At 33.7% G+C, this 18,641-nt stretch overlaps 1 protein-coding gene and 1 long non-coding RNA gene across 2 annotated transcripts in view; both read right to left on the reverse strand.

The window, feature by feature from the left end:
- Positions 1-18,641, reverse strand: part of LOC105451944 (thrombospondin-1-like) — a 202,787-nt gene that overhangs the window by 130,453 nt on the left and 53,693 nt on the right. The gene's annotated exons all lie outside the window — the stretch shown is intronic.
- On the reverse strand, positions 11,015-11,724 carry LOC105451923. The gene is made up of 2 exons (XR_974643.1): positions 11,590-11,724; positions 11,015-11,516 (listed from the first exon to the last, which is right to left on the reverse strand). It is a non-coding gene; the product is annotated as an uncharacterized LOC105451923 (long non-coding RNA).

Here is an 18,641-nt window from a genome sequence, read left to right on the forward strand (position 1 = left end):
ATTAAAATGGTTTACCCTGTATAAAAAATATATATAAGTAGCAAATATTTTATACTCGTGTTATAAACGATCCTTAAAATGTTTGTGTTGAATTTTTAACATTTGAGCGTTAATTTAACGTATAATGTGATTAGATTATTTTGTGATTAGATTGATATTTAACATTTTTTACTGTTAAAATAACACAATTTACGAGTAAGCAAATAAATAATATAAAAGTAAAAAAATTCAAGCCCATAGCTTGATTCAGACGATGGCAATGAAGCGAATCGACCATTAGTTCGATACGATGTAAGTAACCGCGACTACGAATACTCTACGACTATCTCTGGCTTCGTTAAATTCAATCGCCGGAGATTAAACCCATACCACATCATTGTAATCTGTGTAACTAAGGCACAATAAGCTACGTTAGAATAATCCTAATATACTCACGTAAGTTTCGAAATTCAGGTGATTAATCTCCACAGGATAATCTCTCACGTGTATTACATAGTGAACAATACGGCTTATAACTAATATTAATATGGCAAGTTTGTAATATTTCGATAAAACAATATTTGACCGTTTTACAAAAAAACGCAAGAGAAAATAGTGCCTATTTGCAAGATGTTTATAAAATTCCATTTTAATGTCGATCGATTCGCACAACTGTAACAATATTAAATTAGAAAGGTAAGCGAAATTTCGCCGATACGCAGGGAAAACTTTCGCCAATTCCGAATTTCACTTTGAAACCGTTATAACTCAAGGAAAGTTAAGCCGGAAGCCGCCAGTGTCCGCGCACGTGGAACATCGCTCTGAGTATAACGTGGTCAAACAGACACGTAAGTGTAAATCTATGTAAGAAAAACAAGAAGTCCTCCTTGCAATCTGAGCTAGCGAATTCTCGATTCTAAGACGTGGATTTGTTTTTCAGTAATCAGCGTGGATCCCATGCGTAGATCCCTTTTCTAAAGATCGTAAGACATAAGGAAAACAATATTTAATTCATTTTTTATCTTTGTATAAAGTGAAAAAAGTAAATTTGAAAAACGTTAAGTAGCAATTGGAATAATAAAACTGTACGTATAATTATAGAACAGAAACCGTAATATAACCGAGTACAAATATTATTTGCATAAATATTATTGAATATTGAGCAATTTAATCGTTTAACTTATTTTTAGAGAGACATTCGGATTCCGAATGATATTCCGTCATACTTGACAACGATAACGTCGCTTCAACAATTATTTTCATTTTGTCAGTACGAATTAGAGAGACAATTTCATGGTTTATGAAGTCGTTTGAAAGGACAAAAGTTCATCACCTTATTTATATATGTCTTATTCTTGGAAATCTAACTGCTTTCAATTTACATTTATATTTCATTCTGCCTGAAAAATATATTACATTATTATGTTATTGTGCGAAGAATATCGTCATATATGCTTCAATAGTCGAATGGTAGGACGTTCACCCTTAAATATGGAGATCCAGATTTAAATTCTGAATGAGGTGATATTATTCGCAATAAATTCTTTACAGCTTTGCGGGGATTCTTATAGATGCTTGTTAGCAAAAATATTGATTTGCTTGTCAGTATTAATTCATAATATTAATTTAATACAAATAAGGTGATTAATTTAATACTCGACCAACCAAATGGCGTTTCTTTTTCCGTATGTCTGCGCCTTAATTCGTTACAGTGGATTTCGGCTTCTTCATGTAAAGAACTGTGTTTTAAGACCGACCGAAAAAGTGCGGCGCGCACTTTTTTGTGTGTGCAGGCTGAATATTGTAACAGTAAAAATTATTTATATACATACTAATATCCGTGTCGGTTTGCATTACTTTATTATCTTTGATTATTCATCTTTAGATGGTAAATTTTCATGCCAAAAATATACAAGCTTCTATCTTCCTATTATGCCTCGCAAAAGGCAGAGAGGTACACACAGCGGTATAAGCTCGAGGAAAAGATATCGCGTAGTCCGTGACACGGATATGGTGTCTTAGCGTCAAATATATCCGGTCGCATGAAAATCCGTGGCAAATTCTGAGAGAATATCTTCGGAAATTTAATGCGCCCCCGAGGGCGGCGCGAAGGACGTATGTAGGGCATCAGATCAGAATTCAGATAGACCTACCGCGAAGGCGCGGGACGTACAGAAAAAAAGAAACGCCATTTGGTTGGTCGAGGCCTCATTCATGTTAAATTAATATTATGGAATAATATTGAAACACTATGACGGAGATATTACCATGCTATGCAAATAATCAAAGACTGACTACCAAGCCAATTAACGCGAATGGAAACAGCTACTCTCGTAGTTATCAGAGTAAACATTATCGCATGAAGAATTAATTGAATTACTCTAATATACCCAGGTACTATCGGATTTATCGAATGGAAGATAATAACGTTAATGCTTGGCGATAATTACGAAATCTTCTATTATACGCAGTGCATCGAATAATCGGAGAATCAGACAAAAATATCCCTCCGCGAGTTCATGTTTCCCTACAATAGTGCGCAAGAGATAGCGTTTTATCACGGAAGTTCTCTCCGAGAGAAAGAATGTCGCACCAACCGTCTCAAATCGCATGAATACTTGAATCGCGCGTGTTCTGCAGCATAAAATGCGTGTAAATGTTTAACATCTCTTTCGCAGAGATCGATAAGGAATCTCCGAAGGTTACGGTGCTGGCGCGGCGGCGGTCGCAGTTTTATTTTAGCAACGGGGGTTGACCGCGCGCATTAAGTGTCTATGCCGTCTAACCCCCGGCGCGGCGCGGCGTGGCCGTGGAATAGAAACGAGGACGAACGGACAGTGGCTTCCGCAAAGGGTTGCGCCTAGATGCAAGGCCCGGCCGGCTCCTTGGGAACAGCCGGCGCGCGCGTCAGGCGGAAAATATAAATAACGGCCGGATCGGAAAGTCATCCGGAGGAAAGTGGGTCGAGGTGAATGGATGCCGAGAAAAACGAAAATAGTTCTTCCCATCCTTCCCCCGTGCGCGTATTTTTTTGCATCTTATGATAGTTTTTATTATAAATATCCCTTCAGGGTAACAACGTAGCAAGGTAAGACCCTGCGTCACATGATGGGGGAGGTCATCCATTTTGCGAAGGCCATTCTTATACTAAGATTTATCCGCAACGCCTGGCGGCATTGTAATCCATATTATTCGATCATTGAAATGGATTAAATAAATAATTGAAGAGAGGCATTTTTTCACATGCATTCGTCGAAAAGTAATTTACATTATATTTATTAAAAAAGTAACGATCGTTATTAGATTTTATTAATAACGGTAAAAATAGATTCGAATTTTTATGAGAACTTGTAAACTCCAAATTACCCCGACAAGACGTATCCTGACCGCAATTAACCCCTTTCCATATTGCAGACGCTGTTTGTCTGCCAAGAGCCGTTGTTTGTCTGCATTTCTCATTTCCACATTTCCCCAATTCCTATTTCTGCGTTTCTACGTTTAAATGCACGTTCGATAAAACAATTTTTGGAAAAGCGCGTAGCGACCGCGAGCAGTAAATCCAAAGGGGGAGGGGTGGAAGCGCGAACGAGAGTGGCGGCATGCATTTGTACAGATTGCGCACTCGCCCGCGCGCTTCATCTTCCACTCGGGTGAGTACGCGCGGCACCAAATCCCAAACTTACGTCGGAACGCATTAGAATTGCGAGCTTAATTATGATATGTACATACATCCACATACAAATGTAAACCACGACGCGTCGCGGCGCAATCAGCGCTGTGGACGCAATCGATTTTATTTAGCGCCGGATGGCATTAACGCGTAAACATAACGCACATGAGAGTTGAATAACCACGTATATAAATCACGCGGCTGCGTAGCAACGGGGATTCGATATCCATCATTTATCTATGATAAAAAAAAAATAAACTTGTTACGTCGTTCGTGATTTTATCAAATCAATCCGTAATGTGTATACGCACGTATATTTACACGGAAAGACCGATTTTGTTGAAAGACCTAAAAATTTTACTAAAAACAGATCTGAAAATAATTTTTTATTGAATCATTAAAATAATTTGTTGGAATGTTAAAACTGATAAGTATTGTTATAAAACATTTTGATATTCTAGCAATTATTTTGACTTTCGCACAAAATAATTTTGACTATTGAACAAAAATTATTTTCAGATTTGGATTCAGCAAAATTGTTCTTTCCGTGTACTAACTGTACTAATACTTTCATGCGATACTATTGATGGCCTTCCATATTGTCAATTTAAAGTAATAAATTGTAAAAATGTATGATGTTTAAATCTTTGACTATATAAATATGGACTGCTAGTCCCCCCCACTTTTACTATATAAAAGACATATGCCCGATGTCGTCAAACTGAAGTTAGTTGAGGTATTGAACTTCGATTTTTAGGCTTCACCCTAGTCAGTAGAAAAATGTCAAATATATCAAAATGTATTAAATGTTATGTTGACAATTGATAGAGAGCCGGAACAAATCTCAAATCGACGGAAAGAAATTAAAAACAGACTCAACACCATTCCCTTACACGTCGTAAACACGCTGATTTCACAGAAGCCTTCCCCCTTTCCGCAGAAAATTACTAATTGGGGTGGAGTCTACATCTTTCAGCTTGACGACACGTATGAAGTTAATTACTATTAGTCCATACTTATATAGTCAAAGGTTTAAATATCAAAGTTACTTAATGTACTTATCGCGCGTATTTATCACATTAAACTTCTGACAGTTGGAATAGAGATTTGACGGCAAAAAAGTGACAGAACAAGTTTATCGATTATATTATATTTATCTTCTTTTAAAATTTTTATAAAGCTGGCAAAATTTATGAATTGACACGATATGTAAGCTTTCTCCTACCGCTTATATAGATACTGATCTGCAAAAAAATTTTTTAAATATTTTAACAGGCATTTTATATTAATTATTGTATAAGTAATTTGCTCATATTAAAATGATCGAATAATAATATATTTTTTAAAATCTTTTCACAGGCATTTCATACTAATTATTGTAAGTAATTTGCTCATGTTAAAATTATCTAATAATAATAAATTCCTTTAATTTCTGCGTACGCCGCAAGACGATTTCAGCTGGTTCATGCGCGCGCGTTTGTTACCTCAGAATTAAATTATAATAGTGAATTACAAGTCACTTTGTCGTGGTGTGTTCTATTGAATTTTACTATTAATACAGTTCCAATAATTGACCAGCGAATTACAACATTAAATTATATATCACATTACTATGGTATTATATCGTGGTGCATTGTTGCAATTCAATCGTATGCCACCACAATTTCATTATTCAAAATCCTATTAGAATATTCGAAATTGCAATTACCCCGCATCTTACGATAACCATAATTTCGAACACTTTTCAAACGTTTATAGAAATTTTTATTTTAAACAAAATTTTTATTTTTAGATATTAAACAGAATAGTGCCCTTTAAAATAATAATTCTAGTTCCATTTATATTAAAAAATTACTAATTTAATAATATTATATATAAAACGACGTTAAAATGTTTGGAAATTAATATAACACGTTGTTGTGTAAAACATAACGCGATATAATTATAAAATAATTAGAAACGCGACTACTCCCACTTCAGCTATATCAAAATAACAACGGCGCCGAGAAGCGCGCAAATTATAAATTATTGCACACGTAAATCGACTGAAATCGATGCAAATTATAAATTATTGCGCCGGGTCATTCGGACGTTAATGTCCTTGCCACAATCCGCCGTGGTAATAAGTACAATCAAAGCCATCTCACGCGCACTCCCTGCGACTCTCGACCTTTTTTGCAGGCTACAGTGGCGCTTAAATTGGCGCACAGCTTTGCGTTCCTGTCGCGCGCATACGCACGAGCGCGCCAAAAGCGTGTCAGTAAAATTCGGCCAATGCACGCGGGAGGTATATACCTACGTATCGGCGGCGGAAAAGAACGAGCATAAAAGAGAGATAAGCGTAGATAGGGCACGCGTAATGATATCGATTGCCCTATATAGGACCCCGGTACTTGAATTACCGCCGGAACGGTCCGCCGCCCGTCGCGTCGTCGCGTTGAATCTTGGCAGACTTTATCGCGAACACTTGTTAAAATAAGCGTCTCCACGGTCGAGTGCACTTCCTTTCTCCACTTTGTACCTGTGTACTCTCTTTACACGGCCGCGCTACGTGAGCTACTATATCAGTACACCTAGCCCGACAAACGCGAGCCATATTCCGTGCGAGCTGCAGCATCAGCTTGAGCTTGGCCTTAATTAAATATCATAATCCTTGAAGGTGGCCTCTAAGGATCCCTAATATTCTCGCAGAATTGTTGTTTCTTATCACCACGTGAAAATATAATGCGCGGTGCAGCAATAGACTTTTTTGATTGACTTATATATGTCTCGCGTTCACTTCTTGCTATCGAGGAATATTATATATATATATATATATACCTATATATATATATATATATATAAGAAGACTGTATATTAAACGAACTTGAAGAGCACGCCTTTAATGCCATTACCAATAATCGTTAGTGGTATAATATTATTAAAATAATTTTTAATTAATCGATTGTTAATTAAATAGACTTATCTCATATTCATAAATAATGTCAATATATGAGGAATCTCATTAAAAAGTGATTTAATAACGATCCATATAAGTACTAATTTGAGATCGAGATAACTTATCGAGGAAGTTGAACCATAAAATGCAAGGTACTGGAAATGGTGTGATTGCGAGACTTGATAAATTTCAATTTGCGAATACACATCGAAGATTCTGTACTGATAAATACACGAAGTTCAATTTCAAGACTTATACGATATTCTACCGCTAATAATTTCGGATCCTTCTCCGTATAATTAAATTGTTAATCCGACGGCATGATCCGTCTAAAATAGGGTAACGTGGTTTATTTTGGGGAAAGGGAGTTAACGATATCCGATAGTCGACAAGCCTTCGCGATACCGCAGCATTTAAATGTAGTGTGTCGTACACATGGATAACAGAGAAGGAATATGTGTATTTTTACATATTTCAGATTTTTCTTATCAGAACTGATGGATAATATTTTTCTCGTATACCGTGTAATTAAAATTTAATTTTATCCACATATTTATCCAATCAAACTTTTAACCTTTAATAAAGTTTAAATACATATTGCTTTTCTTTTTAATTTATTTTGTTTGTTTTTTGTATTGCAACATGTTGAATGTGAATGACAAGATAAACATCGGGAATGTCCAGAATATGCAACCAAATTTATATAACAATAAAAAAACTGAAATTAAATATTACATTCATATTGTTTTTACAGTTGTGCAAAGACAGATTTTTGATAAGTTCTTTAGGTTTGCAATATTCTAAATATGTGTATATAAATGTTCATCTATGCACTTTTATAATTTGGAGATTGCATAACTAATAAATGTACGCCAAAGAAATAATCAATATAACTTGGATCACGTCATCATATAATAATCAATATTATATGTTTACCCATATCAAATTTCTAATAATAGAATTTCGTATAGAGGTAAGATCAGAACATTGTCACTTCGCTCCAGAAATAATTTCAGATTTCTGAACTTTTGCCATTTCTAGGCATTTATGAAATTCGTATCATGCGCAACCGTTTTCCATCAACTTTTTATGCAAGAGAAAGCGTAATCTAAATACGCATCTGCAAATAGCAGTCCAATAAGAAATCTATAAAATAAGAATGGCATGGCCGTTTATAAATTTAATCGTTTGAACTTTTACGAATAATCCGATGGGTCTTGAACTTTCCAAGAGCTACTAAGCAATTCATTCCGTTATCTTTCATGGCTTCAGTATTGTGATTCATGATATTTTCAAATGTCATAAGCTGTACGTACGTATCGTATCTTTATTTCAAAAGTGACACGACTGAAAATAACGTAATTTTCAAGTTATTACCATGAATTAGATTAATATTACTCAATCAATCCTCAAAAGTGAATTAATTTAACTTCATTAAAAAATCACAGCTTAAAAAAGATTTTTAAAAGAAATTGTTAAAATTGTTACAACATAAAAAGGATGATTTTTCTAAGAGTTATGTAACAAAAATAACAAAAGTGACATTTGATTACGTTGAGAATATATATTTTTTGCCGATATTTAATTAGTCGCCAATTTTTTGTCAAGTTTAAAATTTTATTGGAAAACTTAATTTGTTGAATTGTGTCACTTTTTAAGTAAAAGTGTGATATATATGTATATATATGCAAATTTTATTAGAAGCTCCCTGAAAGATTTTCCTTTTTTCAAAAATATCTATACTAACGATTAATTAAATTGATAATACCTCAATTTGATATTGATAATAGATATTAAAAATATTTAATTATAGTTATATAAGTCACTTTGAGAATTATGAGAAAGATTTATGAAAGTTCTTAGAGATAAAATCAAATCACTTTTTATTACTTTACGACTTTTTAAATATTCAGACTTTTAAAAAATAAGAAATCCAAGACAATGGGATTCTGAGACAAAATTAAATGTTTTAATTATATAATTATAAAGTAAAATTTAAGACAATGAAATTCTGAGATAAAATTTAAACTTTTAATTATTTGTAAAATAAATTTTCTGCATTATATTTTATGTATCAAAATAATAATATTATACTTTTATATATATTTTAATTATTTTTTTTATCAGGGGAAGAGAGACAGAGAGAGTGAGTGAGAGAGAGAAAAAATTGATTGATTGTATATACAGTGATTGATCGTACGCGCGTTCGTATCTATGCTCACACATGGGCACAGATCAAAGAATATTTCTGGAATAGAATGAGATAAAAATTTAATCGCTCGTGGGCATGATATCCGTTTGACATATCGAATTACACGTGTCGTATACAAAAGTTTAAGATAAGAAACCAGCTGAAAATATCGTGGATACAATAGGGTAGCATTCAGATCTACCTACACAATTGCGGAGGCAGACTTAAGAATATAATTATACCTTTATACTGTCAAGCAGATGAAACGGTATGAAAAATTAAGCCAGTTTTTATAATACCATTTTAAATTATCAACGAGAATATAAGTAATGCAACGGAAGTGAAAATTTTATCTACGCAAAACCGTTAAAAGGACACGAAAGAATTAATGTCAACGCTAATTCGAGATGTTAATTTTGTTCTTTCAATGAAAGGCAAATGTGCCAAAGAGAAAGAATTAAATTTTACACCTGGGAGTTAACTAAATATTGAATCACATTGTATCACATTAAAATATTACTATAAATACATAGCATATATCGCGGAATTTCTCTGTAATATTAATGAGCGTTTTCCTCTTTCACAATTATTGTTATGAAACTGGGCTATTTCTGGCAAATCGGCGTGTAATGTAATACATGCATAACGTTCAGGTACTTCACCATTTCCAATAGTGAAGTAGAAAAAAAGGTATCTGTAACTCTAACGGGGCCAAATCCAATTTGCGATAAAGCTCGTAGTTAACGAGTACCGAAACTGCGGCGAATTAAGGAACTGATCCGTGATGCAACGGTGCGCAAGTCTTGTCGTATTGGGGAAGTGGGCAGGAGATAGAGAGAAAGGGAGGGGGGGGGGGAGGACGAGTAAAAACCGAAATAGCATCTAGAAATTAAACGCAAATCAAATGGTCGTCGAGACGGTCGAGGTTGGGTTGTCTCTCCGCAACATAGTGTTATCGGCAAAGTTCTCAACGGCCACCGGAAGTGGGAGCTCGACTGCGGAGTTTCTGCGGAATTACAACGTATCAGACATTCAAAGTGGTATTAGCGCACCGTCGTAAATCTACAATGGGCTTAACCCGTGGGTGGGGAAAAAAAAATCCGGTGCCGCGCCACGGAAATGGTTGATGTACGATGCGCGCCACGCTGTGACGCGGCATCCGGATGATAAAAGGCGTTTAATAACGGATCAAAATCTTCCGATTCGAGGGTGTTTCTCTGATGAAATGATAGAAATTTAGCAGATTGATAATTAAAATTATTCAACCGTATATGGGGGAGCGAGGGAGGAATATGGCGTAACTTCGTAATAAAGTTTATCTAGTACATCGGCGCATACTTCGGAAATTCCAGTCGCGATATCTGAAGGATATTAAAATCGATCTCGGCCGAGTAAGTTTTCCCCGGCAACGACCCGATTTTCCCCGTGATGTCTATTTAACTTTAATAATTACTTCATGCGATATATTTCACGGTAAAGTTAATAAATATATAGGAACGGCATCAGATGAATAGAATTGGATGATGAATGGGATTTGAAGTTAAGAGCTCACGTTGCGGGAAAAGTAAATTGATGAGGCATAAGAGTAACTACTTTACAGCAACCAAGACATAGTCAGCAGAATGAATTAAAATAGAGAGAAAATGGATAAACGGAGGAGTTTCTAATTTTTAATCCGCTCATCATAACTATGAATCATCATGTGTGTGAAACAAAGTATGTAGATATAATACCGATTGGACCTTTTCGGTCAAATCGGATTTTGGTTTGACTATAAATAATTTTTTTTTGTGTTTTTACAATTTCCATTTCACGAAAAGTACCGATTATCTGTCGGTTTTAAAATACAATTCTAAATCGAACTGCATACGTGATATCGCAAAATAACTTTTAAACCACCACGTCCAAAAAAATCACACTAACTGCACAATGTCAGTCTGACAGACCGCTATTATGCTCTCGCTAATTTTATAAGTTAATTATAATAAAAATGTATGTTTTCTGAGTACTTGTTGATGAGGAAAAGAAAAATTATGTTTTAATGTGAGAATTAACAAAAAAATCTCATATACAATAGAACTAAAATATATTTAAATGGTGATAAATAAGAAAATTGTTGACAAGTAACGTTTCAATAGCGGTCTGTAAGACCGATATAGTGGTTTAAAGGTTAAATTGACCCAGCAATTATAATAATATCAATTAATAATATCAATGCAATAATATATATAACGGATTGAGATTATTGTAAAAATTATAATTTCTAATTGTGCAGGATTTTCTCGATGGCCATCCTCGAGGTAACTTTTACCAATTCTTTTTGGTCATGGGAAAATAATTCAATGTTAGCGCGGTTCCTTCGGTACATATCATAATTAAATTGTAAGTAATGCCGGCCGAGAGGCGGAAAACAGGCGGAATAAATTTAAAGCCACGGAGAAGTCCCGGTGTCTTTAGGAGCCATTAAAATTCAGCGGCAATCCACGATCGGCGTAGGGGAGGGGAGGGAAAGAAGGCTGAAATTCCGGGCGCACTGATTCAACTTCTATCATCACGTGTACGACGCGAGAAGCTCGAAAGCGTCTCAGTAATTTTGAATCTGTATGCAGCCGAAGAGAAATCCACGGACCAATAACGCCCGCGCATTATTATGCAGATTACATCGTAACCCGTATTAGTTCGTTATCACACCTACATCTTGAACAGTTCTACTCGACAGCGATGCTGGTACAGATTACCTGGAAAAAAAGCGCCGAGATGAGGATGAAGATGCCAACCGCAACTCGCTTCCGGCATTTCAATTCAAATTACCTCTCGAAATTAAATAGATAACAGAAACACTTTTGTATAAAATATAATTTAATTTTCCTATCTGATCACGTGAAGTTACTTTGAAAGAAAAAAAAATTGAATAGTAACTGTCAGTGGTGGTAGTTGCAATGTGTGCATATGTGTTTAAATTGCATCTATTTAACTTAATTTTAAAGATACAGTAAATATAATTTTCATAAGTAGCTCTTATAAAAATAAAGTACAAAAATTAGTGATTTTTTTTATTTCACTGAACACTTAAAACGCTATACTTTCAGGTCTTACAATTAGATTTCTCAGTTAACGAGAACTTGATTATGGACAACGATTACTTACGAGAATTTTTATTTATTTATTTATATACGGCAATGGCCACGCACAGGGGCAACGACGAATTTACGCAGTTTGTTAATTACTTGTAAATTGAAAATGCCGCAATGACCATTTTTACTTCAAATTAAACTGCCAGAAACATACTTCTATTCATACCTCTTAATGATAAACAGTTTTAAATTAGTTTGGCATTTCTGACCGGGAATAATCGTGCGCGGCGCGCCCAAACAAGAAGCTTAATCGAGTTCGGTGTTTCGAAAAAAAGGTTGAGTAGTTGAGTTTGTAGCGTAGTGGATAAAAAAATGGCTCAAGGCTACCCAAAGAACCTTCCCTTCGCAAATTGTGGATCATGCGAATTATTAATTAAGGCTAGAACGTGTTATCGACACGATCTTTCACGTTCATTTCACGGAGGCTGATCTTTAATGTTGCGGAAATTTTTTGAAAGAGAAAGGAAAATTTTATACAGTTACAATACAGACAAAGCAGCAAATTTTATTGATGTAGAAGTCATTAGTAATAGAATAGAAATAACGTACATGCATATATGTAAAATATTCACATATTAATTTTTTTAAGAAGTTAATAAATACATGTAACTTTTTAATATAATTTGAATATAATATAATTTTTTATTATTACAATATTAATATAATATAATTTAAATTTTTATAATATAATTTTTGAATTATACATAACTTTATTAAAATTATACATACATTGATGCATTTTTATAAGAAGTTTTATAATTAATAGAACTAATGAAATATAGTTACATTACACACAAAAATTTTTCGAAATTCAAAAACTTGACGAAAATTTTCCGATCGAAAACACAATTTTGGTCAGAAAGAATATTACGTCAGTTATTATTCCACTTTGACGATTGACAGACTTGCGGATCGGTTATGTCGATATCGGGCACGAAACAAAGCCCGAAAATTTTCATTTCGCTAGTTTCCAAACGCTGTTATCTTGGAAGAATGTAAGTCACGCGTACATCACGGAATACGTAACGTACGTTTTGGGAATAAAAAGCCGAATAAAAGCCGCCAATATCCTACGCTCGGCACTATCGAAACGGTCATCTTCGATGATGTTATCTGCGCGGACGAGCAGGCTTATAACAAGGGAAATGTTCGACGTGTCGGTAACGAGAAATAAATCCCAGCCTCAGTGTCCGGGCATTGTTACATGCAACCGCGGACACAAAAGATTTTTATGGGAGAAATGCTGTAATAAAATAGAGAACGATATTTAACTATCGCCTTTAAACGTTTCAATTAATGGAACAATGCAATGAAAGAGAAGCCCTCAAATGACGAAATCAAAATTTAAACCTTGCGACAAAAACTAACCGTGCCGAATTGAGTTTACACAAACATGGCGCACCAAATTACGCCGGATTTACTACATTCGGTCCTAAATGAAGCACAGAGCGTGCGGAGGGTATCGTAGGACACGTAAAATATCATCGTAGGATGAGCGTAGAGTCAGATGCCGGGAGAGGAGCAAAGATTAAGATGCATGCGCAAGGGTGATTATTTGGTGGTGAACCATATGTGCATAGGGAAATATTTACGGTGGGCTTTGTACTCAGACGTGACAAATTGCGTCAGATGAATTCCGTCATTCTTGTCATGTTGTCTTGTATGTATGTATATACGTGTCTAACTATTCCTCATCGTTAAAACAAAGATAAATATATCATGGAGGCTACATTTACATAGCTATATTTAATAAGGTTTTAAATTACCTTATTAGCAGGCTCTTTCAATGCAGTTGGAAAATTTGTGCCATATTTAACACATTTCACTTTCCTCAACACAGTCCATTTAGACCATTGTGTTAATTTATCATAAGACGAATAGGTCTATGTTAGAAAGTAGCACAAGCGTTATGTACAAATTAATAAAATGTAACATTTTGACACAATTTGGAAGTAAATTGTGTAAAACATATTCCTTCAGTAAAATTAACATTTATATGTTAATTAATACGTACATTCATTTTTATTGATTTATTTAAAAATTTACGTTTTAAAAGTTTTTATTTTTACATATTACTTTTATATTATTTAGATTACCACAGTTCCCCATAAATTGTGTTATTTTAATACCAACCATAAGAAATATTAAATATTCAACAAAATTCAACACAAAATATTTAAATAACCAAATTACCACATTATGTTAAATTAACACTCGGATATGTTAAAAATTCAACACAAATTATCACAAGTCTCGAAAGAAAGATTAGGAGTTTCGATGCTATTACGTACCATAATGTTTGTAATTACATGCAAAAGTTTGTAACAGAACACAATTTTTTATTATATAAAATAAAGACTACAATTTGAAAACTTATAATTATTTATGACGGCTAAAGAACCCGGCATAGTAGATTTCACGTTCAAAAATAATCAATCTTACCGTATTTTGATGAGAAACTTATGTGGGACTTATATATTTAGATGTGCAGAAATAATCGCAAAGCGGACTTACCTAGAACAGAAAAAAATATATGTCAGATTTATATCACAATTATATAAGATTTATATAACATACATTATAACTATATATTGTATCATGTAGTAAAGCTTAATATTACGAAAAAATTAATTTATTTAAAGTCATTATTATCAAAATTTATTAATCTTATTAAAGTATACACTGCTGTCTTTTAAAATTGCAACACTAAAAAAATGTGAGATATCAAAGTAATATTTATATGACAGATTATTTATGATATATGGGGTACATAATGGTGTTTAGAGTATAGCTCATTAAGCTTATTTTTATATTTTATTTTTTTTAAATAAATAAGAAATGTCTTTTTACGTGCTTAGCTTCTACAATTTAAGAATGTAGTGTATATAAATGCCTAAGAGCAAGTAATATATTATTAACATTGTTATTTATTAATATGTTAATTTCTTGTAAAAAGAATGGTTTTGCTGACATATTTACACATTTAACTTAATACAGATTTGAAAATAATTTTAAACCGTTAAAATAATTACGTAAGATGCTCAAAAGCAATGCTGTAAAAAGTTTTAACAATTCTAGCAATCAGTTTGAGTATAATTATTCCTGCATAATTATTTTGATGATCCAACAAAATTATTTTCAGATCTTTGTCTAGCTAAAATTTTGCTTCAACAAAACTGTTCTTTTCGTGCTTTTATGCTGACTTATCGCAAGATTATTACCTATAATGTATAAGTATCCAGTTATAGTTTTTTACAATAGTTTTTAATAGTAAATTTATAGTATTTTAAAATAATTAAGAGAAAATGTATCAAATATCGAATCGTCGAAGTTATAAAGTTATGATCGATTTCAATATCCCTTAGTATCATTCGTACAAGTGTAGCGTACGTAGTACAGAGGTACAAAAGTTCAAAGGTAATAAAAAGATGACGGATTAGAAACAGTCGAAGAAACGCGCCGCGAATAACAAAGTATTGGGCTATTATCGTTCCTTTCAGTTCGCGATAACTCCCGATTCTCTCGTAGCGCGCCTCGACCATGTCCTGCTCGGTAGGACGAAGTCGTGCCGTCGCTCCTGGGACTCGTAGATTCGACGACGCTTTGTATTCCACGTGCGCGCGAGAAAACGCTGTTATGATGGTGCCCCGTCCCTGGAGAAACCCCCAGGAGGGGAAAGTAGGAGAGAAAAGAGCGGCCGCGGGGGGGGGTGAATCTGCGGGGAGATGAATTAAAGGGTCGGTCTGAGACACTGCTAGAGGCAAAGAGACAGAGAGAGAGAGAGAGAGAGAGAGAGAGAGAGAGAGGGAGAGAGAGAAGGAAGAACGAAGCGGAGACAACGAGTCTCGCTTCGTTTTTATTAGCACTTTCCGCCGGAAATAAAAACCGAAGGCTCGAGCGCGACTTACCAATGCCATTAGCGAAACGATTAGATCACGCGGAATTCAATTATATCGGAGCGGGCGGTAAGAGAGCGACGAATTACACAGCCGCGAAATTGGAAAGATATTTTCATGACTAAAGTCGAGTCGAGACTCGCGCAATTACTTATGTAATTCTGATAAGATAATCATCCGCAGTTTCGGGGCGTAAAATTTATCAAGCGAGAGAGAGACGACAGTCGCGCGAATCGTCTTGTAGGTATATAAATCCATGTAAAATTATAACTCATTCTTCGGTCTGAAACCAGAGACGATGCCGGCACGCTTTAATTGTTTGTCATAAATTATTAATATACAGGTAGCTATTTTCATCGCGTGCAACCAATAGAGCTGCAACGACAAAATTCGGAAGGAATGCCTGCCGAGTTTCAGCAGAGGCGATCGAATCGTAGAAAACTGCCGATTGTACTCGGGAATCGTGAGATATGCATTATAATGGCTGTAGTCGCGATGCAACACTCCCGCATGTCAAAGGCAAATGTCTCTGCATCGAGAGAATAGGTAATAAGGGAGGCAGAAATATAACGTGGTGGGATGAAATAGAAAAGGGAGATGACATCGATATTGCCATATTTGAAACGAGAACGACGTTGAGGAAACAGAGTGCAACTATAGCATCAAATACAAATCACGGTCAAAGGAAGGCCGGCAATAAAGTGGCCTTGCAACAACTCTATTAAATTTTGTAAGGCAAACGACTCAAATATTGATGCACTGAAAACTACCTGTAGTATAATCGGGATTTTCAGTAACTTCTAAAAAATTAATAAATAATTGCAAGACGGCAATGTGTTACAAAAAACATATTTTTCAAAGTAGGGAAACACATTAAACGTTTTCTATTAATTGCTATTTTTCACATGAAATAATATTTCTACGAAAATTCATATTTAATGGTTGATTTATGAGATGCAGCAGATGGAAAATAAAAACGTTAAACTATTTTAGCAATACTTATTACTAAAAAAAATAATAATATTAATTCGCCGAGTCTTTGAGTTAAATTGAATTGAAAGTATGGCTGACTTATTATAAAGTCTTTTCACTAGCATTGCTTAAAATATCTAATTGTAAAAGTACAAAAGATTTTTGTACTCCTCTCGCAATTTTCTTCGTTTATTACTTTATGACAATTAGGTAAGATAAGGCTGAATTTACAGAATGTGCAGAAGCGGATCACATGCTATAAACAACACTCTGTGATTGGATTTGGTATTCCCGCGATCCTTTGAGTGACCCGAAACGCGGTTCGTCCCTTGTGTCTAGTTTCCGTTGGCATCCGGAAGTGATGGACATCTGCCCGCCCATCCATCTTGCTGGATGCCTTGCCGCGTCCTACCCATCTTCTCGGCCGTCTTCGCCAAATGTAAAGGCCTCGAAATAGGTAATACAAATTCGATTCGGATTTTCGTGACAATAACATAAATCGTGGAAATAAATAGCTTAAAATTATCATTTCATCAATTCCTTACAATAAAGATAATAATTATATTTTTGTAAAATAAAAATGTATATAATATACTAAAAAATATACTAAAATACATATATACACTGTTAAATCTATAGTGTCAAATTTAATCTTAGTTAAGTTGCCACTGCTCCTACTTAATAAATAGTTATTTTTAACTAAAACGGTGGAGTTAATATTTATTATTTTATATTTAATTATTTATTTTATATTTATTTTATATTTTATTTAAACTATTTTAAATAATTTAAAATAGTTTAATAATTCAAATTTAACCCAAATTTGGGTTAAATTCCATTGTTTTAGTTAAAAATAACTATTTATTAAGTAAGATCCTGCAGTGACAACTTAATTAAGATTAAATTTGACACTGATAGATTTAACAGTGTAATATACTTAAAATAAAAATATATTTATCATTTAAGTGAATTATATTAGGATAAAGGCACTAATAGACGTGGATCGGCCACTATTTTAAAATAATTTATTGTATTTAAATAATTATTAAAATAAATTTAAAGGAATTAAGGCTCATCAAGTAAACCAACAATAGAAGTAACACCAATGCGAGTCACGGATGTTGTGTAATAATTTTTACAATATTCAGCCACTGCGCGCCGTATTTTGGTCGGTCTTGAAACACAGTTCTTTACATGAGGCCAAAAACATACAATAAATAATTATTGTATGTTTTAACAAATGGCGCATATTATAAAATTCTTTAACATTTGTGTTATCTTTATCAATCGTCATTGTTTATTAGCAACAAGACTACACATTTTATTGATATTCATTAAATACTAAAACGTGAAATATCAATTGAGGCGTCTTTAAAAATTTATTCAAAATTTATTATTTATAAGGATTGCCTTATGGCTTTTACAGGAGGTAGTAAATAGCATTAGATTTCATGAAAAAAAATCAGTATCGTACTCAATTAAAATTACGTTTCGCGGGTAGTCTGATCTACAACTAGAGACAGGGGTCTAACTGTGAATAATTTTCATTATTTTATTCAATTAAAATTAAAAAATATAAAATAGTACTGAAATTGAACCTACTCATATTTTTATCCAGAAAAATATCCAAATAAATATCAAACAATTAACATAAATGTAATTAATTATAAAAAATCATTTATAAAATGTTTTTTTATAATTAATTACATCTATGTTAATTGTTTGATATTTATTTGGATATTTTTCTGGATAAAAATATGAGTCTCTTTAGAGTAATGTAAAACTAGTGCCTTTATCCTATATACTCGTATTATATACAGTGTAAATTATATATTTAATGTATTATACATATTTTTATTTT

Source organism: Wasmannia auropunctata, unplaced genomic scaffold (assembly GCF_000956235.1).
Source record: "Wasmannia auropunctata unplaced genomic scaffold, wasmannia.A_1.0 LD336040.1, whole genome shotgun sequence".
NCBI lineage: Eukaryota > Metazoa > Arthropoda > Insecta > Hymenoptera > Formicidae > Wasmannia > Wasmannia auropunctata.